This window comes from Grus americana, chromosome 6 (assembly GCF_028858705.1).
Source record: "Grus americana isolate bGruAme1 chromosome 6, bGruAme1.mat, whole genome shotgun sequence".
Lineage (NCBI taxonomy): Eukaryota > Metazoa > Chordata > Aves > Gruiformes > Gruidae > Grus > Grus americana.
The window spans coordinates 43,204,511-43,226,786 of NC_072857.1; the positions used below are offsets into that span (position 1 = coordinate 43,204,511).

A 22,276-nucleotide genomic window follows, 5' to 3' on the forward strand; every position below is an offset into this window, starting at 1 on the left:
TTTCTAGCTGGTAAACCTCAGCAGTCCAAGTCTGCACTGCAGGAGGTGAGCAGCAGCAGGCAGGGCAGGCAGGGCAGGCAGGGCAGGCAGGGGGGCCCTGCCAGCTTGCCCAGACAGGGCTGGTTGCTGCTTCTGCAGGGCACCACAGCGCTCTTGCCCACTCCCAAGGCACTACATTCATCTCGGGGGGAAAAAAAGCAGGAGCTCACCACCAGGAAAAAGAAATGCTGATTTTAATTTTTCTATTTAAAACCCATGGGCACACCATGCCATTTGCACGGGGTTTTCACAGCGGGCAGAGCCACGCGTGCAGACACATCTCGTGGCTCCAAGGGCATTTGCTCAGCAGAGGATCGCTCTGCCCTTAGGTTTTGTGGCTCCCGCCCCACAGCGGCAGCGGCAGAGCCCCCTGCAAGCCAGGCCCCAGCCCAGAGCCCCCTGACCTGCACTAACCCCTCCCGCCGGCGAGCGCAGGCGGACGAAGCCAGCTTTGCTGCTGAAGGACTGCGAGCAAAAAGAGGGGCGGAGGAAAAAGTGAAGATATTAAATGGGAAAGAAAAAGAAATACCACTGTTATAAAAACCAGGAATAAACCTCTCATCTTCCACACACCCTGCCTGGCTCGGCCTGGGGGCAGATGGGGATACCTCAGGGCTCGCTCAAGTCAGAACGCGCTTCCCCACCTCCTCTTGCAGGGGCTCCTCCAAGAGCTCGGCACCTCCCCACAGCATCTCCACATCGTTACTTCCCAAAAAATCAGGAACCCAATTCTTAGACCCTTACGAATGTCAGGAAACAGGCCCCGAAGACAGATGTGCATGTCGCCTCACTGGCATTTGCTTCCCTCATGAAACCACGACTGTCATTTTCATACAGGTTTATCCTCCTGCCACAGACAGGAGTAAAATAGAGTTCAAAGCAAGCCTGAGAAGAATTCTTTTTCATCACGTGGCTGGAATAACAACTAAAAAGCAAAACAAATGGAAATCAAGGGACTTCCAAACAGCTTCATTTTTAAAAATGACTAGTGAGTTTATTCACATGAAAAAGTTGGAAACACACCCAACATGATTTCTCCCTGGACAGCAAAGGATACTTGAAACCCATTTGAAGAACATGTCATGTTGGACATTTAGGACTTTCTGAAAAGACTAACTTTTTAAAGCTCAACTGAAAACGTTTCAAGGCAATGAGAAACAAATCGGAGATCTGATAACTAACTTTGTTACACAGACCACATCTCATGTGTATAAAACAGCATCTCCAGTTTCTCAGAGGTAATCTGCCGGCCCTTTGAAATCTTCCTTTGGAGAAAGGCTTCCAACTAACATTTCGAAGTCTTCGTTGGTCAACAAATAGTCCTAAAATCTTTGAGAAAGAAAGATTTCAGGGGTCTCCTTAAGCAATGAAGATCTCCTTCCTTGAAGGCAATGAAGGCCTCCTTGGCTGAGCAGGTGGCGGAGGTCCTGCGACTCCAACTCTACAGCTACCACTGCCACCCTGCCCGTCCCAGGAGCCATCAGCCCGTCCCAGGACCATGCTCCAGCCCAGAGGAGCGGAGGCACACCACCAGGCAGGGACCCACCTTATGAGGTCAGAGGATGGGATGCAGCGGCAGGTCCCAGGCGTGACACCAGCAGAGGAGACAAGGGGAGCAGGCACCCTTGCGTTGGGCACATGTGCAAACACATCCATGTTTCTCTCCGGTAACTGACAGTGATTTTCCAACAGAATTTAAATTTGCAAGATGCTAGATATGTCAAATCAGTTCTGTAAGATTTTGGGGGGGAAAAGTACAGCCAATGACAGAGATCTCCCAACCACCAACCCACAAGGGACAGGAGGTCCCACCTCAAGACACAAACCTGCGAAGTAACTATCTGGAGACACTTGCCACCAGCCGCGGGATAAGACAAAAACCACTAGTTCCAATCTTTACATATTTACTTTCCTATTTATTTTGGATGGGGCTTTGGGCAACCTGGGCTAGTGGAGGGTGTCCCTGCCCATGGCAGGGGTGGGACTGGATGGGCTTTGAGGTCCCTTCCAACCCAAACCATTCTGGGATTCTATGAAAGACACAGGTAAGCCAAGCCAAGGCATTTCAACTGCACGCATCCACATGACAAAAACCACAGGTATGTTAAATCCAGCATCTCTGCCCTTCCAATTTTACTGCTGGCTCAGGAAACAGCACTGCTTAGAGGTGGAAAGCCAACTGCATTGCTCAGCTCGTTTTTGCTCAGTTTACACTCTGACGCAGGCTGTCTCAAAACATTTCACAGACAGGTCAAACAAGAAACTCAAAAGATGGTGGATTTTTGATGCAGGCACAGCCACAGTTTTTGCTAACTGATTTACACCCTCCCTAGGCACCAGAGGAGCTAGGGTTTTTATTAATTAAAATAGACTTGCTTCAGACTCTCAACCCCAGATTAAGGCGAGCAGCTGCAAGAAACCTTTGGAAATAGTTTTTCCACCTAAATACAAAGAAACAATTTGACATCTATGATGGTTCCTACCTTATTTTATCAGACTGAATCAATGAAATAATAGCCCAAATCCAAACCACGATCACTATATCCCTTTTGAATTGCTCATTTAAAATTCCAAAATCAATTAGGAAAGACTAGCAAGCGATCATCATCATGAAAAAAATAAGTTTCAAAAAAAGCAGTAAGTGCAGTTTATACACAATACAAAGCTGTCAAATGTGTCTCCTTCCCTTGGCATAAAACAAGCTCTTTATTTGAACTTACGTATAAAAAGTATCTGTAAGACACTGAAACCAAGTTCACTGACACTTCAAAAGGTATGAAAATTCAGCAGCTATTAAGCAACAGGAATCAGGTTAGTATCCACAGGAAAAGAAGTATGCTACTCCATGAAGCACTGCTTTTGCTGCAGGTATTAAATAAGATTACATTCATCATTTACTCTGGAACACTCAAAGATTCAAACCTGTTCAGGAACAAATACAGACGTAAATTATTTTTTTTCAAACATTCTCTCACCAAAAATGCTTTCACATGTTCACATAATATCAGCAAGGAACTTTTAATTTCTGATTTTTAATTTTGTGATCCAAACATTTGAAAAATTATATTAACAATGTGTTGGTGTACTGGTTATTTATGACAGCCTAAAGCCTCAATATAAAATTTCAGTATTGAAACAACATTATTTCAGAATCAAAGATTTTAATGCCACTCCTCCCTTCTACAGGATCCCGACACCCCATGTATAAGAGAGTTACCTTCGAGAAGAATGCGACAGAAGCCAAAGGAATGATTCACATGAGCAAAATTACCAGAAATGTCTTCAGGGAATCTAGGCTTTAATCTTGTTTTTTGTGATTTCACTATAGCTAATGTTTAAATATTTATATTACTCATTTAGTTGTTTTAAACATTAGTCAAACGGAAATAGTACAATAGCGTGATCTCGAGACTAAGCAGCAACTGTTGAAATACAAAGGAACTTAAGAAATCAATTGAAAGTAATTTCTCCATTCTGTATTAGTACTTTTTAGACAACAGCTACAAGAACAAGATTAGTCTGGACTACAGACAGACTGTGGACAAGAATTTAGGCCCAAGGAGTGGTGGGGATGGGACAACCCACCCGTCCCAGCTGCACCGACCAACTCCGGCGCTGGAAGATGCTCCACCAAGGCGGGCGTTCCTGCACCAACTGAGAAAGCTGCTGAAATCTGTTGTCTCTGCTACGGTGAGCGACCGGGGGTTTCTGCTCAACATATCCTGAAAAAAATACCTGTAAAACCCCCTGCATGCTTGTTCGACATATGTTCAGCATATACTAGAGGTCCGCAAACCTTTCTTCATTTGAACAACAGCGATATTTTTAAGACTTCCAAACAAGGCAGGCTGATAATCTTCATTCTTACTTCCTCCCTGAGGCAAAGATAAGATGCACATGAGCTACGTGGACATTTTGTACCTTAACATTAGGCTTCAGAAAAATGCATCAGAAATCAATGTTTAGTAAAAAGATGCAAAACACTTATCACTCAGTTTAACAGTGTTGAAAACCATGAGATGATGTCCTGCATTAAGGACATATGAATGTCTTCTCTAGGCTTTACCGTGGGAAGTGACTCCCCACGATCCTTAAATATTAAATTTACTGCTTCAGGACCACCAAAACAACACATCTTATCCACAGACTTCTACTTTTACAGGCAGGACAGGACAGCCGAGCCGCTGCCAGGCAGAGAACCAAACCGCTGCCTTCAGCTGCTTCCAACCACCCGGTGTAACAAGCAGCTGCTGACGAAGCTGGGAGACAGAGCAGTGATGAGCAAAGGTGGGGTGATGTACGCCCACGCCAAGCAGCGCCTGGTTACGAGACACAACTCGCTAGTTGCTCCCACAACGCTGCTGAAGAACCAATGCGATTTATAGCTGGATTTACAAGCAGAGTATTGACTGGGACTAGGGTTACCTATCTGCACCTGACAGAGGACGAGCGACACAAAGGAGGTTAAAACCGACAAGACCCAAGGGGCACAGGCATATCCACACACCAATGACTGCAGGAAAAACACTCACGCAGCCCAGCCACAGAATTTCATTAATTTTATCACTGAGATTAGAAGGCAACTTGATTGCAGTTTATAGCGCCTATATGAAGATAAAACAGCAGAAGAGGGTGCTGCAACTTCAGTAAAAGGAGTACGCTAAGATAAAATGTACAGGCTGGAAACAGGGCTTAACATAGACATTGTTTGTGCACATTTCAGGCTCAGCCTTTGATATGAATCACGATGCTAATCGTTCTCCATCAGCCTGCAGCTCACCAACAGCTTCCCCCACCGAGAAAAAACAGCACAAAACCCCATCCGCTGGGCACAAAAAGCCAGGAAGCACAAACTAAACCGGGGAAACAAAAATCGTGGATTGCACACGTGTACCAAAAGCCAGGGCACCCAGCAGCGGCGGCGGCAAGCACTCTGCCCTAGCAACCACCCCACTCAAGCAGACAGGTTGTGGTCACTGCCAGTGCGCGTGCTTTATTATTTTTTAAATAAGTGTTATGCATTTAACGTGGGAGGATTTCAGTGCGCTCTAATCCCTTGGCTTTAATTTGCACATTACAGGAACTCCATGCACAGGGTAGTTAAAAGACTGCAGAAGAAACCCAAATCATGCCGTTTTCCCAAACAAAGGACCGGGCCGCAATTAGCTGGGCATCACATTTCCAGGTCAGTTGTTTTCTCGCTGCTTCCCTATTTATGCATCTATACCCCAGCAGAGCTGGGAACTGCGGGAGGGCGATGCAGACAGGAGAGGGGCTAAGCTCCATGGGAGATGGGAAGGGGAAGAGTTGCCAAAGGCTGCACTGAGCCGTAACTTTTGCCCTTCTCTTGCAAACGGGATTACCCACATCCCAGCACACACCGCTCTGCCCCACCATCCCGGTCTGGCTGCGGCTATTTTCACAGCCCAACCTGAGGGCTGGACCATGGGCAAGGACTCTGACCTACCTGTGGGCACGGTGGCCCCTGCCCTGCAGCACAAAGGGGATCCCATGAACTGCCTCACTGCACTGGGGAGTCAAAAAAACAGCACCTGTACCTTAAATTGGTTGGGGTTTTTTCCCCCCGCAGAGGCCCGCTCTTAGCCCGCTGCAGCGTGCATGGAGAGCGCATGGCAACTGAACTCGAAGCACCCCGTGTTTGTAACTCAAGTCTCGCTGACAGTCTGCATTTCCATGGTGGCAGCTTGCAGGATTTTTGTGTGTGTCTCATCACTGCAATGTTTCTGGTAAAAACAGCTGCTGGACTTCTAAGAATATGAAAGTGTTACCTTTCACTTCTAAAAATCACATTTCTGCTATTTCTCCACTACAAATATGAGCGGATTTGAAGAACTTCAAGCTAATTTTTGAGAGGGCTTGACTCCCAGTTTCTGGAAGCCTTCCTCAGGAGCTGGCAGTTGCAGCTGGCTATTGGGATCTCTCTAACACAAGACTGACTCAAACTGTCCCTTCCGGAGCAGTTCCTTGTGTTATTCTATATTAACTAGCTGTATGTTTTAAAAAAACAACCACCAACCATGCTTATGGTGTAAAATCTGACTTCCATCACCACTCTGGTGTGTAGGCAGAGTGTTTGCCATCACAGAATATTAGACATTTTACAGCCACGACGTGCAGAAACGGTACTTACCACCTTCTTACTCAAGAAATTGTAATACATCCCCGAATTTTACAAGACCAGCAAGGGAAACGCCGGGTAGGGTTTGGATAGGGCAGGAGGAGAGCGAGAGAGAGGGAGGATGCTGGCATGGCCCAGGCACAGGTCAGGATGGCATGGCCAGAACAGACCCTTGGCTTGCATGACTTGCATACAGAAAAAGGGTTGAAAAAATCTTTTATGTTGTGATTCTCAAGCAGAAACCACAGCCAACTGGGCCAAAACTTGTGAGTGTATCAATGCGGAGACTTGAGACTACAGAAGACAATTTTGATGCATTACCCCCATAGGCTGAGTTCTCAGTAGGTAACTCTTACGCTCATTTTCATTTGTCTTTTTGAGTTCAGATAAAATTTGATTAATACCTTTTCAGATAATACAGTATCTCTTGCTGAGTATTAAAAGTTGCTCCTGATAGCCAAAGGAAATGAGGCTAAAAAGAGCAGAAATACATATGCCTACTTTAGTTACTAAATTATACAAAGTGGCCCCAAAGAATCTCCTAGCAAGACAAACCTGAAACTACATATATTTAAGAGGAGGAGAATTAATCAGTCAGTGATGAAAGTTCCTGATACAGAGCAAATTTTTTCTTTGTTTTTGTGTGTTTGAAAAGTTCCATAATAATAAAAAAAAAATTAAATATTAGGGCTGAAAAAAATTGGTTAAAGGACTGTAATCTTGAATAGAAACACAGATGTTCAAGCTGAAATAATTCACGTCATTGGTTCATATGAAATGCTTCTCCCAGCTTACACCAGAACCCACCTTGCCCTGTGTTTGTGGGCTGTTGAGCCGATGGCCGGTGCCGCATGAGCATGGAGATTCCCATATTGCTTGTGGTTTTTTTCCAGGAGCATCCCAACCTGCCTAGCTTCACCGGCTGCAACTGGGAACTTCCCCACATCTTGAGCTGCTGCGGCTCTCGGTGCAGCCACAGCTTGTATTTCAAACTACCAATATTCAGGTTATTCCAACAAAACCAGAAGGGAACAGAAAATACAGTGTTTAAGTCTGAACGCAGAGCTCAGCACATGCTGCAGTTGAAGTTACGATTCATGGCTAGAAGATTTTGTGCCTACAACATTCAGTAAAAAATCCTGAATACAAGCTCTGGATGACCCCAAAACTCAAACCAATGAAATGGCAGGGCATGTAGAGAAGTATTTCTCCACCAAAGCTGGGTAATTTGCTTCTCCAAAGTACAAGTCTCTTAGAACCTCATGGGAACTTGGGGGCTGACTCTCCCGTTGATTAACAGAGAAAATACCACTTCTCTGACCAAACTACCACAGGTCCCAGCAAATGCCAATTTCCACTGTAAATCAGTTCCCAGCTAGTCAATCTCTTGGTTCTTTTGCCAAAATCTGCCCACTTCCATTTGGTTTTTTTTTGGAGGGTGGTTTCTCCACCCTTTGTGCATTTACAGACATGTTTTTATAGTCCCATGGTTTTTTACCCCCATTAGTCTTAACAATGGGTGAGAGACATGGTATTTCAGTTACACATATTGAGCTTCAGATATTATTTTAAATATAATTTAGAGTAATTACAACCTCTTGGTGGGGATTTTTTGTTGTTCCCACACCAGTTCTTCAACATCAGTACTCCCGTGTTTACTTTCATCTGTGCTGCTATCAATTTCTGTGTTCCCTGGGTAGCATAAAGTCTGTACTGCTGTTACTGCCCTTTGCTTGGATGGGACTTCACTTGGAATCCACAAAAGTGTTTTCCTGATTCATAAGCAATGCAGACTGAGAAAGCTGGACAAATATTTATGGTGGAAGATGCAAAAAATATTTTTAGAAGAAAACCCAACAAAACCACACTTTGAATGGGAATTAACTCCTCTGTATATTAGTTGAGCCAACTGTTGAGTAAGACTGGCCAAAAAGAAAGCCTTGCTGAGCAGCATGCGAAGCTTCAGCGGGGACCATGTACCCCGTGGGACCCCAGCATCAAACCGTGCATTATCATTCACTAGAGATCTCGAGTGCATCAGCGAAGCATTGGTTAGAAGCAGGCGTACTGACCTCACCTAGCTTTTCAAATGGCTTTTGCCAGTGTCTCCCTCTCAAGAAATTGCACATCTTTCATGATAGTCACCATCATCGGATGGGGAAGAGATAGAGTTGGAGTTAATACCAGTCTTACCAATGAAAATAAATCAATACGGTATTTGATAGAAGACCATAATAACTAACTAGTTCTGCAGAGGAGATGGCGACTTCCAGAACGAGGGGGCTTAAAAGGAGAGAGGACAGAGTTCTGCCAGAAGGGACATTTTGTTGGGGAAAATTTACCAATACAAGAGAATTATTTACACCAGAAATTTATCATTGCACGAGGCACGGCAAAATTGCATCCGGACTCTGCCCATCTCTGCCATCTCTTACAAATCGATATCGTTTTGAAGCAGAAGGTAAATAGGGGAGGACTACGGGGCCATATGGAGCATAGAGAGCTCGAGAGAAGTCCCCCAAGAGCTGCTCAGTCTAGGAGAACAAATCAGAGCATGACTGTGCCAAATACAGGGGGAGAGGAAAAAAGAGAAGAAATTATCTGTCCTGGAAGGGAGCGCTGTCAGAACCAAGCGAGGCTTTTTGTATGAAGGCAAGAAATAATCGATGCTTTTCAGGCAGAATTGATACATGCCACAGATGACGGCAGAGCAAGGACTATGCTGGATTAGCCAGGAGTGCCTTCGTTTTTCTTCAGCCTTTCAGAAAGCATTTCCTGGTGGCCCCAGGAGGAGGAGGAGAGCTGCCAGCATTCCACGCGTGCTGTGGGAGGGCAGCAGCTGAGCAGCACCCAGCCACCAGCCAGCCCCAAGCCCCCACGGAAGGAAGGGTGGACAAGCCAAGGGAAGCCAGCCTTCACCTGGGGCACAAGGGGCACCTCCCTGCGATTTTGTTGGAAACCGGAGAGCCGCATCTCTTTTTCCCAGGCTTGGCTGCATTTCTGCTCCAGCCAAAACCACAGCACCGCAGTGCCATCCAAGCTGCCGGCTGAGGTACGGGATGCTACAGCCATCCTCCCCACCTCACGGGGCACGTACCACCACCACATCCCTCCTCCGTCTCTGCCACTTCCCACACACAAGGTCTAAAGACCACCCCAGCATAGGTCCCCAAGAACTTAAAACCAGCAAGAGATTAACAGAGGGATGAGCACCTCTTCTGTATGTACTATGCCACATCTGCTCCTGGAGCAGGGTGGAAAATCCCCGTTCCCCTGGCACACCGAGACAGGGGAAGCAAACAAGTCCAGGTGTAAAATTTGCTTCAGGTTCTCTACAGCAGAACTGCAGCGTGAAAGAGCCATTTAATGCAATCAAGACTACCTAAGCGATCTCAGCCAGTACATCAGTTCATATGTGAAGAAACCACGTTACTGAGTGGAATTTAGATTCTGCACCTACTTTAGTGACCTTTTACTGTATCTAAATTATTTTTAGACTGAAATTCTTATTCTGGACAAAGTACTGAACGTAAAAAATTATACACATGCATGTATTTCATATATATGCATATACTGCACACATCTTCTGTGAAGAGGAAGCTATTCCTTCCGAAATACAGGGAGTTAGCCGTTCTCTAAACAACGCTCTAAACAAGAAACCAAGACTTTAGCTCTGTGAGGTGAAAACCTCCAATAAAAACATCAGCAGCCTCCCAGCACAGATCCAAAGTCATTTATTCAAAATGATCCCACTGCACACACACGAAAGTAGTATTCACTACCAATGCTGCCATGGATGATGTGCACCTCAAGTCCAGCAAACTGTTGGAGCAAGAGGAGTTTGTATGCATTTTAAGTACCAGTGGATGCAAAAATACACATTTATACTCACTTTCCTGGACTTCTGCACATCTAGGGGTTCCTGCTGTTCCCATCTTTCATGCGACAACCACCATCCCTCCGTATCAGAGGGACCTATATGAGTCTTAGAACCATCATGGTCAACCTGCCCCAGTGCTCAGCAGGCAAAGCACTGGTCATGGGTATAGTTAGGACTTACACAAGATGACGGTTACGGCTCAACAGCAAGAGCAGCAAATACTTCATAGTGGCAGTGTAGTATCCCATTTTAAACCATTCACTCACGTCTGTCAGGACAGCCCACTGTCTAGTTGTTCTTCTGGGTGTCCAGCTAAACAGACACCGTTAGCGCTTCCTACCTCTTCCCAGGCACAGGAACTAGCCTGTCCTGATTAATATCCTTGTTTTACAATTTTGTCCTGTTTGCACTACAGCAATGTATCAAACCAAGGCAAGAAACCACTAGAAGATGGCAAAGAAAGTATGCAAGCCAGGGAGCAGCGCGAATACCAAAGCCAAAGCATTAGCTAATGCTGAGGAGCTATGTTACACTGAAAGCTACCAGGAGAACAATTCCTGTTCCTACTTTCTAACACTGCACTATAAAAGCTATGACCTTCAAAATATTGTTGTTTTTTTTTTCCTTTAGGATTCAAAGCAGCTTGTTTCGTCTAAGCAGTCCTATAGATCAGGTGATATTCTGGCAAGAGAAAAACAGTCAATAGCCATATTCCTCAACAGAGCTTTTATTGCAAGAATCAAATGTTGTACTCCTAGTCTCTTCCACATTCACTCAAAGCAATCAAGAGCAGCTGTTTAGAAAATGGTCTCACAGCTATCAGGGAAGCTTGCTGAAGACTGGAAAGTCAACTTTCTTTTAAAATCACAAAATCATGGAATGGTTTGGGTCAGAAGGGACCTCAAGGCCCATCCAGTTCCAACCCCCTGCCATGGGCAGGGACACCCTCCACCAGCCCAGGTTGCCCAAAGCCCCATCCAACCTGGCCTTGAACACTGCCAGGGAGCCAGGGGCAGCCACAGCTTCTCTGGGCAACCTGGGCCAGGGCCTCAGCACCCTCACAGGCAAGAATTGCTTCCTCACATCCCATCTCCATCTCCCCTCCTGCAGCTTCAGGCCATTCCCCTTGGCCTGTTACTCCCTGCCCTTCTCACCAGCCCCTCTCCAGCTTTCCTGGAGCCCCTGCAGGGACTGGAAGGGGCTCTGAGGTCTCCCCGCAGCCTTCTCTTCTCCAGGCTGAACAACCCCAAACTCTCTCAGCCTGAGGTCTCCAGAGCAGAGGTGCTCCAGCCCTCCGATAATCTTCGTGGCCTCCTCTGGACTTGCTCCAACAGCTCCATGTCCTTCTTGTGCTGGGGACCCCCGAGCTGGATGCAGTACTGCAGGGGGGTCTCACCAGAGCGAAGTAGAGGGGCAGAATCCCCTCCCTCGACCTGCTGGTCACGCTGCTGGGGATGCAGCCCAGGACACAGTTGGCTTTCTGGGCTGTGAATGCATGTTGCTGGCTCGTGTTGAGCTTCTCATCAACCAACACTCCCCAAGTCCTTCTCCTCAGGGCTGCTCTCAATCCATTCTACACTCAGTCTGTAGTTGTGCTTGGGATTGCCCCAATCCACATGCAAGACCTTGCACTTGGTCACATTGAACTTCATGCAGTTTGCACAGTCCCACCTCTCCAGCTTGTCCAGGTCCCTCTGGATGGCATCCCTTCCCTCCAGCGTGTTGAAAATAAACCTCTTGAATGAGTTACTGCAGAAAGAACAGATTGCAAGCAGGAAAAAGGACAACTCCAAACCTGAGGTAGGTTTATGCTGAAAAAGCCAGGCAGGACAGCACTGATGCAGAGAGAAGCTGCATACGTTCAGAACCGGGCTGGTAAAGCCAACCTCCGAAGTGTCCTGGTTCACCTGCGACTCAGATCTCACCTGCCAGCCATTAAACCAGACGCAACCCTACATGAAAAGCAGGCGGTTTTGCCTAAGAAAAAAAGCATGAGGAGGCCAAAGGAAATGGAAAATGAACAGTGGAGTTGGGAATACTGTCTAATAGTGCTGAGTATTACCCGGGCTACAAAAAAACCAGCCATCGTGATCTGAAATGTAACGATGGGAGAAGGGGGGCTGAGAAAAATGTATGGAGTTACACGAACACCAGGTGTATTTATTTAAGCTGTATTACATTTACACCATCTCCAGGAAACGTGACCATGGCCTAACGTCCAAAGTTTACAATTCCAGCCCGCCAAAGCCCTCAGCAGAGCGAGGGGCAGCTCTGCGGAGCGCAGTGCCACACAGACTTTGTACCTTTGCGCAGCCCGAGTCCAAACCGAGACACCCCCCGCTCTGCTCCCAGCCACGGATCCAACCCCGGGCGTCAGCAGGGCGGACTGAGCTCGCTGGGCGGGCCGGGCCACGCCACGCCACGTCACCCCCGGCCGGCCGGTCACCGGCACGGCCACGCGCGCTCCGGCGGCGGGACGGGGCGGGGCGGGGCGGGGCGGGGCGAGTCGGCCCCGCTCGGCACCACGGAGAGCTCCCGCCCTCCCTGCCGCCCTCCGGTCACGGCAGCAGCGGCGGCCGCGGGACAACCCGCCCTGTGCCCCCCCCCAACCCCTCCCGGCTCAGCACAACCCTCCCTGTGCGCCCCCCCCCCCAACCCCCCCCGGCTCAGCACAACCCTCCCTGTGCGCCCCCCCCCCAACCCCCCCCGGCTCAGCACAACCCTCCCTGTGCGCCCCGCCGGGCTCAGCACAACCCTCCCTGTGCCCCCCCCCCCCCCGGCTCAGCACAACCCTCCCTGTGCCCCCCCCCCCCCCCCGGCTCAGCACAACCCTCCCTGTGCCCCCCCCCCCCCCCCCCCGGCTCAGCACAACCCTCCCTGTGCTCCCCCCCGGCTCAGCACAACCCTCCCTGTGCGCCCCCCCCCCCCCCGGCTCAGCACAACCCTCCCTGTGCGCCCCCCCCCGGCTCAGCACAACCCTCCCTGTGCTCCCCTCCGGCTCTGCGGGGCCTCAGCCCTGAGGAGAGGCGTGCAAAGCTCCCGCGCGAGGAGATTGACAGGTGTCGATCACCGCCTTGGTCTCCTCAAGTGGATCAACCCTCCTAAAAAGGGGAAAACATAAAGTTTGCCACCAGTCATTTTACTTTCAAAGCAGGAAACAAAACTCCGTTTCACAGGCTGTATCTAAGGAATTTGTACACAGAACAATTACTCTTGACAGCACCGAGGCAAACAAGCGGGGACGGTGCAGTATAAGAAGCTAGATGCATGAAGAATGATGCTAGCTTCCAAAAATATAAATAAATTATCATCTTGGCAATAAATATGAGCCAAAGCCCGAATGAACTATTTTACTTCCAGGCAAGTTCATTCATAGATCTTATTAACAGTGAACCTGGTTCCTTTATGAACTCAGGAGCAGCAGGAGGAAAAGCATATAAGAAGATTACGTTAATACTATATTTAAGCATATGTAAGGACAGTGAATGAAATACTGATTATTCACTCAATTCAAAAAAAAACAACCACTTACTAAGAATAGCTTTCAGGGGATAAGAGAAGAGAAACTAGGCTGCACCAGAAAAAAAAAACCAACCCTGACAGAGCTACAGTAGTACTCCCTATCCCTCATTATCCGCATTCATCACCGCTGAGGTCTACGGAAATCAACTTTGATATAAAAGCATCAACGGGGATAAACTACCCAAAGGCTTTCAGACTAATGCGCCCTGTGCACAGACAGGGAGTATTTCCAATTCATTATCATCATTATGGAATTGGGTTTAACGTAACTTCCCAGATTTTTGCAAAAAGGTTCAAAAACACAGGAAAAATCAGACTTTGCTGACTTTACTGCGATGGAAGGACCCGACAGTGCTCATGAAATAGAGGGGAGGCGATAGGCTCAAGCTTCCACCGCTCCAAGCACGTAAGGTTACGGAGTTAAGAGAGGATTTTCTGCACTTTCTCGAAGCTCTTTAGTCGGGAGACTTTGCCCCTTTGCCTGTACTTTGCCAAAAGCACAGGCACGCACGCTCCCAAGCAGACCTCCGTGCTTTCGCTCGAGTCAGCTCTACTTTTCTGTTTCACGTTCTTAAGAGCTGCTAACTCAGCAAAGGGGTCCCAATTTAGCTTCTGATTAATCAAAGGCTGAACGCTCGTGAGCAATCGAGGCACGACCCAATTGCTTACTCAGAGGCGGCGGATGTGCCCCTGGAGCTCATCTCTGCGCTCGCCATCCTCTGACTTTGTTACTCCTCTGTCTGAGCTGAAGCACAAGTACGTGGAGACAAGCAGGAGACTGCCAAAAGCACGTTCCCAATGCAAATTAAAATCCTAACGTACGCACCCAACACACAACTGCCAGGATCACTGGTTCGAGTTAAGCATTAATTTCCAGCTCCACTTTGTTATCAAAACACAGTATCACACTACATCAAACCGCAGAGTACCGCTTGGCGCTGGTAAGCGGCGAGAGATAAAAAGCATCTGTAAAAATGCGACTATAAGAATGTCTGTATAATACACATTAAATCCCAGGAAAGCAAATCTGCTCTCAGCACTTGAAGGATGACTTCGCTGCTGTAAGAGTGCTTCTAACCAAGAGAGTGGCTGCAGCTCCAGACAAGACATCAAAGCCATGGCGGCTGAGAAGATGGAAGTGCAGTGCCACACGGCTGCTCTGAAAAGCTTAAGGAGAGGAAAAAAAAAATGGGAACGTGGTTTAGCCTAGCTGGTTTAATGTGGAATATGACCGTAACTCATGGTTGCCTGTGGCTCCACACCTTCGAAACAGCACCCAGACTTTCTGCAGACTCCACAGGCAACAGGTTCAAGGGACTGCAAACCTACACGGAGTCAGTGTCCAAAAGGGGATGTTCAACCAGATTACAAGTTTCAGCTACCAAACCTACAAAAATTTAAGTGAGAAAACAATGCTGCTTCTCATACAGATCAAGCAGGAGATCTCTCCCTCCGTAACACCCCTTGCTACCTTCTGTAGTGTGGGAAACACACAGAACACATGTGCTACAAAGTTCTGTCCAGGGTGGAAGCTCGATCAAAGGCTATCAGATGAAAAAAGCAGGGAAGCACCTGACAGAAGAGCAGTTATCTCCTCCTCCTCCTCTGGTCTCCCAGTGTGAGCTACATGTCTGTGTCAAGAGCAAGCTTTAAAACTTGAGCAGCGGAGGAGGGATATGAACCCAGTTCCCCCACGGAGCGAGCTTTATTACAAGTTTCTCACAAACGAGGCACAGTTCAGCCATCAGCTTATGTTCATTCTTCTCATTTTTCAGAGACTTAAATATACCAGTACTGATCCTCTGTCTTTGGAAGTGAAAAGCATGGCGAGCCTAAGGACAAAAGCAGCCTTGAAATGTGTTATCTTAGTCTGGTTTTGATCAGTAGACTTTTTTTTTTTCCTTACTATCCCCCTAATGGCATCCAGGGTGGACCACACCAAGGCTCCATCATCTTGAGTGCTACGCTCTTCCCTCAGCAGCTGCTCCAAGAACAGGGCAAGCCTGCAGCGATAGTTTCCTTCAGTGCTCTCCCAAATCCCTGGTAATTTCTGCTGCACAAATTTCCTGATTTACAGTCTGTACCTTGATGTCTGTATTACCCCTAGCTGGAGTCTTCTGCTAGGGCTGGCCACATTTATTTTCCAGCTAACCTGCATGCATGTGCAATATTTATTAATGAAAACATAGGGCTGAGCATGCTTTTGAATTGAAGATCCTACTATGCTCTTACTGGGAGTCATATAAAGTCTTTTTTTAAATTATTATTATGAAGTACTCAATATTTGAGGTGAAAAATAAGAACTCATTTTGATTCAGAATGGGCTTTCTAAACAAAGTTTTCTAAAATCTGCATCTAAAGAAAGAAATCAAAGATATTTTTTCCCCTCTAATAGTTTCTCAGTAGACTGTGCCTAAATATTAGAGTATAATTAAACAAGGAAAAAAGGCAGTGAAAGTTTAAACTTAAAGACTCATTTGCTAATAAAGGTGAGGAGCTGAGTAAATCAACCTAAATATCAACCTCATTTTAGATGCACTGAACACTTTCAGCAGAAGCCCTTCAGAATGGAAGAGGCAAGTACTAATTATCTCTGCAAATCTCAAAATTTAAACAGATTAAATGGGAAAAAACCACTTCTAATCAAGGCTGCCTCACAATCCCTAGGTAAAAAACTTCATTTTCACATGCTACATCTGACAAATGAAAGAAACTAATGTTTTCCATACTTGCTTGTTCTCTTTTTGATCAAATTTTAAACAATTCATCTCTTCCCAGAGCTGATACAACAAAATTAATAGCAGAAAGGAGGAGGGGGAGTCATTGGGAAATTAAGAGTGCTAGCACATGTAGAGTTTGGAACAATGATAAATTGGTATCGGTATAGTCCCCAAGCCTAATATTACCAAAGGCCCATCACAAAATTTTTTACGTGACTTAAAGTATTACAGTAACAAAAGGTAATCGGAGAGTATGCCCTGACATGCAGCGCCAAACAAGGAATATTTCTACTTTCCTTTAAATTCAAAATATACCATATTCCTCCCACGTTTTCTCTGAATGAGAATACTTGGGATACTCAGCATCTTACCCGCAGGATTCAAGATATGGGTCCAAGAGCTCTGTTCTGTTAGAATCTCTTCAAAATAAAAAATAAATTTTTAAAAAAAAAATCCCATTTCAGTATGCCACACAAAGGAAAAGCTTCAGAAACCAAAATGGAAAAGAACATCCATATAAATACCTTAAATTCATACTGGTGCAAACAGGAAAAAGGCGATGCTCTTCAGTCCCCCGAGCAGACCTTCCTTTTGCATCTCTGCCAAAAGCACTCTGCACAGAAAACTCCTGACCCGAGCGGCTACGTGGCACCTATAAAAGGACGTTTTCCCAGACAACTGCAAAAGCCTTTACAGTTAAATTTAAAATCTTCACTCATCTCCCTCCCCCTTCGGCCCCGAGGGGCAGGGTGAAGGACGGCACCCGAAATCTTTTGTTTTCTTCTGTCACCTATGACAATGCAAGATTGCTACTTGGATCACTCCTCACCACTTCCACAAAGGAAAACAAGGACACTCAGCTTCTACTGGAACCATTTATGAAACTCGATTTCCTGTTTGTCTCCCTACCATGAAGACCCTCTGACGTCTAATAATATATTTGCACTTGGCCAACAGCTTTTCTTCCAGCGGAGTGCTAACCTGAGAATTTCCTCCACGCAGATTCTTGTCCCCCGTGCACCTTCTCGGCACTTACCTTTGACAACTCTACCCTCTCGTCAAATTTGATGGACTTTTCAACGTGTTGACCAATTTCATTAAGGTACGCTGACAGTGCGATGCTTATGCAATGGGACATTGAGCTCAGAAACATACGGGAGTGGCAGGAGTTCTTGATAAAAACATTTGTTTGTGAGGTAATCCTGATTTAAAAACACGGACAGCATCCTCACGTTAAGGGGCAGGAAACACACAGAGCCCTAACCCTACAGCATCAGGGAAGAAATTTCTCCGCAAGGAAAACAAAGCACCATTCCTATTCAAGCAGATAAAAATAAAATTAAATTCAATAAAATTTCAAACCTGACACAACCCACAAAGATATCAAACCATAACAGCGTGCTATCAAGTACAAAGGAAAGGAGCTTCTGGCCTCTGAGCTCCCTGGCACTCCCACAGCTGCTCGGTACGGCATATAAAAGCTCAGTAATGACCAAGTTCCACCACAGACACGCACAATTACCGAAAGCAGCCCCGCATTCCCAGATCCCTCTAACCAGCACATACCCACAGAGGACACTTCTGTAATCAGGTTATTCCCCGGCTCTGTTGGCAGCGGGCTGGACGTGCGTCCGAGGGGACCGCACTGAGTCACAGCCCTCGGCAGCCAGCACTGACTCAGCCCCTGCTCCCCGCCGGCGAAGGAGGCGCAAGGTAACCCGCGCAGCTTTTCTGGAGGCGCCGAATTCCCTTTGCACGGGGACGGACAAACGCCGTGGCTGACCCGGAGGTAGAGAATGTAAAAATGATCCCAATTCCCTTTGCAACCAGATATTCTTGAGAGGATGGCTGTCCAGGGCATCACTCTGAGACAAGCTCAGCTCCCAGAGTAGTATCAGTTACTTGGGTTTCTTCTTTTCTTTTTTTTTTTAAATTATTATTTTTTTAAATGCACAGACATGCTGCTGCTTTGGTCAGGTACAGACCCTGATACTCACAGCCGGCTCTTGCCAGCTCCCAGAGCCTGCTGACGGCCTCTTCAAGGACTCAAATTGTGAAAACAAATATTTCTCATACCTACCATACAAAAGACATTCACTAAAAGGACTGAAAAAACACACTCTGTTGTTAAATGGTAGGAATGAGCAAGAAACAGCCACATTGTATGCAAACAGGAAAGAAACTTGCTTCAAAATGTCATTTCGTTTGCTTACATAATCAATTTGCCAAGTTGTTGTGTTGGTTTTTGTTTTTTTTTTTTTTGGTCACGCAACATTTATACTATAAAGGCATTTCCTTTAAAACCAAGATACATAAATAACAGCTTCTACTGATAAATACAGTCCAAAACCACAGTTTTAATCTCTGGTACTTAAACTTAAACTGAAATCCATAGCACGGCAGCTGGATGGGCTGAGTTTCAAAGGTGCCAAGCACTTACTGGTCTCAGAAGCTGCAGAAACAGCAAGTGCTACGTGTCTCTCTCCATCAGACCACGTCCTTAGATGTTCAGAGATTCTCACCTAACATCTTCGGGTTGTGCGCCCACTGAGCTGACTTCGAATGCAAGAGGCATCGACCTGACCAGCCACGCTCACTGCCAGCACCTGGAGACAGCCTAGTTCAGCCTCGCCTAAGATCGTCCTGGCCTGGAGAGGCACTAACGGACTCGTTCAGCCCTTGCGCCGGCGAGATGCTCCTCACCAGGGGCATACCCACTGCTGCCATCCCCACAAGTTTCTCCAGGCACGGATGACATCCCAAAAACATCGATGCTGAGTTCCTTAGAGGGCGTGTTATATTTCTGGTCTGTTCCATGGCTCTCCAACACGACGGTTTGCCATCACACTGTTTAACAGGACCCCTTTGCTCCCCCGCAGGGTCTCTGACCAGGTGACTGCGAACAACCAAAGGCACCGGTACGGGGTACACCGGGCACTGAGATGAGTCTGCGGGAGGGCAGCGGAGCCCAACCTGGTTGCAGTCCCAAACTGCGACGATGCCCTGCCTGAGCTAATAAGCCCAGCCGTTTAGGTTTTACCCACTCAAGACAAAACACAGTTGGCTTTTAAAAGAGAAGCCAGTCCCATTTGCGTATAATAAACAAGATTAAAGTACTCTAGGGGATGTATGTGCTCATAGCAAGCAAGAGGCCTGCTGCTGAAGGCTTACGGCACCGCATTTCCATTCCTGAACCACGTACAGCCCATGAAAGGGCACTAAACTGTCATCAGAGCAGATAAATCTGAATAACCTGGGGGCAAATACAAAAATGGCCTGAGGTCCACGAGCGCAGCACGAGCAAAGCTCTGACACACCTCCTGCTTCAAACACTGAGCACAATGTCCTCCACGGTACCTTCCCAGAAAACAAGTCTTCATAAAGCAAATTCTCCTCCTGCTGAAAAAGCTGGGCTGCTCTTCCTTCCTTGAGCTGAGGAGCCGGTGCTTTTGCACACGAGCCACGGCCAGCACGCTGGCTGCTGAAAAGAAACTTTAAAAAGCATGTGTGCATGAGGGGTGAGGGCCACAGCTCATCTGTTACGCTCTGATAAACCGTATGGCAAAACGTGAGAAAATTCCTCGCACAATTCTTTTGCTTAATTACCGGAAGCAAGAATTGCACGTTAATGCTGCTGTGCCCTGGCAAACTCGGGGAAGGCATCCCGGGAGGCCAGCCTTGCAAAACCGAGCGCCGTGACAAAGAGCCCGGCACAGGGTGAGCACATCGGCACAAGCAACGCAACCACGATCACGCCTGAGCTGCTCTTCGCACAAAAACCATGGACTTACCAGCACAGACAAACACTAGCCGACAGAGCTCTGCACTTAATTAACTGGGGACAGCGCCTCCAAGCAAAAGTGATGCAGAGTCACCTGTCAAAGCCAACTGCTGGTCACGCTTCTGCGTAGGTGGCAGCGCACAGAGCAGGAATTTCGTGGAAAAGACAGGACTGCTCGACCTTGGGCTGCCAGAAGAGCGGTGGGGAAGCTTTCTGTCCTGCCGTGCCAGTCCCGAATGGCAAGGGTTACTAAGCTTTTCCTCTGGTCATCGCACGACTACACGCCGTAAGGGCCAAGAACCACATTATTCGTTGCAGAAAAAAAAGGGTCAAACAGACAGAGGATTTGGCAAAACCCCCAAAAGCATCTATCTTCAACATCCTAAAAGTAACAACAGTCATTCAAGACGTGACTGTTTATACTACGAGACTCATTACACAGGAGGCCTGCCTATTTTTAGAGGTAGATATCACTACAATTGAGTGCTAGATAAACCCAAACAATTATTTTAAAAGGGTATTCCATCACTAATTATTCTAAACATCTTCTGCACTCTGTAGGTTGGCCTGCTGCCACTCTCGAGCATAACAGCTCAGAGAATGATGCTAGAATGGTGCTACAACTTCACCCATGCGACGCTCAAATGGTGGTGACGGATAACTCACAGAGCAAACGGCGTGTCCGTACGAGTCCAACAGCCAGGACGAGCTCGTCACCGCTTCTGCGCGCCAAAAAAAAAAAAACCAACCAAAAACCAACCGCAATCTTGTTTATGCTACAAAACCCAGGAAGTTTTAATTTACCACCGAAAAAGATTCCCCGAGGAATAAACATGCTACAAACAGTGGCAAAAGCCCTTGAGCAGCAGCGCCACGTTCAGAGCCCCAGGGCTCAAATCCGATACTGCACAACATAGAAACATCAACAGCAGTTTGCTGCTGCTCAAAAGAACCTACTGGAGATGGAGGGGGAAAAAAAAAAAAAAAAAAAAGAGGTTAGGTTCCTGCACAGAGACATATCTGCTCAAAGAACTAAATAAAAGCCCAGGCCAAGCGTGTTTCTAAGGACCAGCCTGGCTGCTGCTGGCTACGGCGCTCGTTGGTCTGCTTTGTGGTTTCACCAGACTGAGCCCAGAGTCCCGACGGCTTTGCAGCCTCCCCTCTGGCCCAGCGCCGCCGGCCGTCCATCACCCCGAGTCCTGACAAGCACAAGGTGAGGACGCGGGCGGAACGCCGGGCTGGAGCAGGCCAGCAGCCACCCCTCGGCCACAGCCCAGCCGGGCATCCTTCAGGGCAACCCAACGCGCCTCGATTGCTAAAAACGCGCGCAAACATTTTTTTAAGCGAACCAGACTTTTTGCACAATAACAGATATCGCCGCCGCAGTTTTGTTCCAGCACAGCCTAAATCCAACCAGATCCAGGAGGAACCAGGAAACCCCAAACCCACCAGGAGCCACAGCAACAGATGGCACGCTAAAACAAAAAAAAAAAGGGGGGGGGGGGCGGGCGCTTTGGGGCTTTTAGGGTTTTTTAACCAGCCAGGGAAAAAAAGAGACGCTGCGAGGTGAACCCGCATTTCACGCCCGAGCTCCTCTCGCAAGGACGCGCCCGCCCTCCCCGCTGCAGAGGGCGGGCAGCGGGGGCCGGGGGGAGGCGGCCAGCCCCGGTTCCCCCGGAGGGAGCACGCCGGCCCCGGGTGGCCGGGCGAAGAGGAGGGGAGGGCGGCCAGGCCACCGCGACCGCCGCGCTCACCTTCGCCGCCAGCAGCGGGCTCCCGGGCGGCAGAGCACCGGGCGCCAGAAAGCAGCGAGCCCGGTCCCCGCGGCGGCCGCGTCCCCGGGAGGCTGGAGAAGACGCCGGGCTCCGCGGCCGGTCCCGCCGGGTGGCTCCCTCCGGGGAGGGCGACCGGGGCCAAACTTCCCGCCGCGCCGTCACCCCCTCAAAATGGCTTCGCCGCCGCGGCCCCTGGCCGAGGAAGGCCGCCCGGGAGCCCGCCCCCGCCCCGCCGCCGGGCACGGCCGGGCCCCGCGCCGCACTGCGCCCCGCCACGCCGGCGGCCGGCACCCCCGCCCCGACCCGCCCTGCCCCGCCCCGACCCGCCGCGCTCAACAGGTGCGGAGCGGCCGGGCCCGCCGCCGCCGCCGGCACCTGCCGCCGCGTCAGGACCTGGACAGGTCCCGCGGGGCGCTCCCG

The 22,276-nt window shown here is 48.2% G+C and overlaps 1 protein-coding gene across 4 annotated transcripts in view; it reads right to left on the bottom strand.

Annotated features, from left to right (window-relative positions):
- Positions 1 to 22,276, bottom strand: part of ADARB1 (adenosine deaminase RNA specific B1) — an 84,829-nt gene that overhangs the window by 62,340 nt on the left and 213 nt on the right. The window lies entirely within an intron of this gene.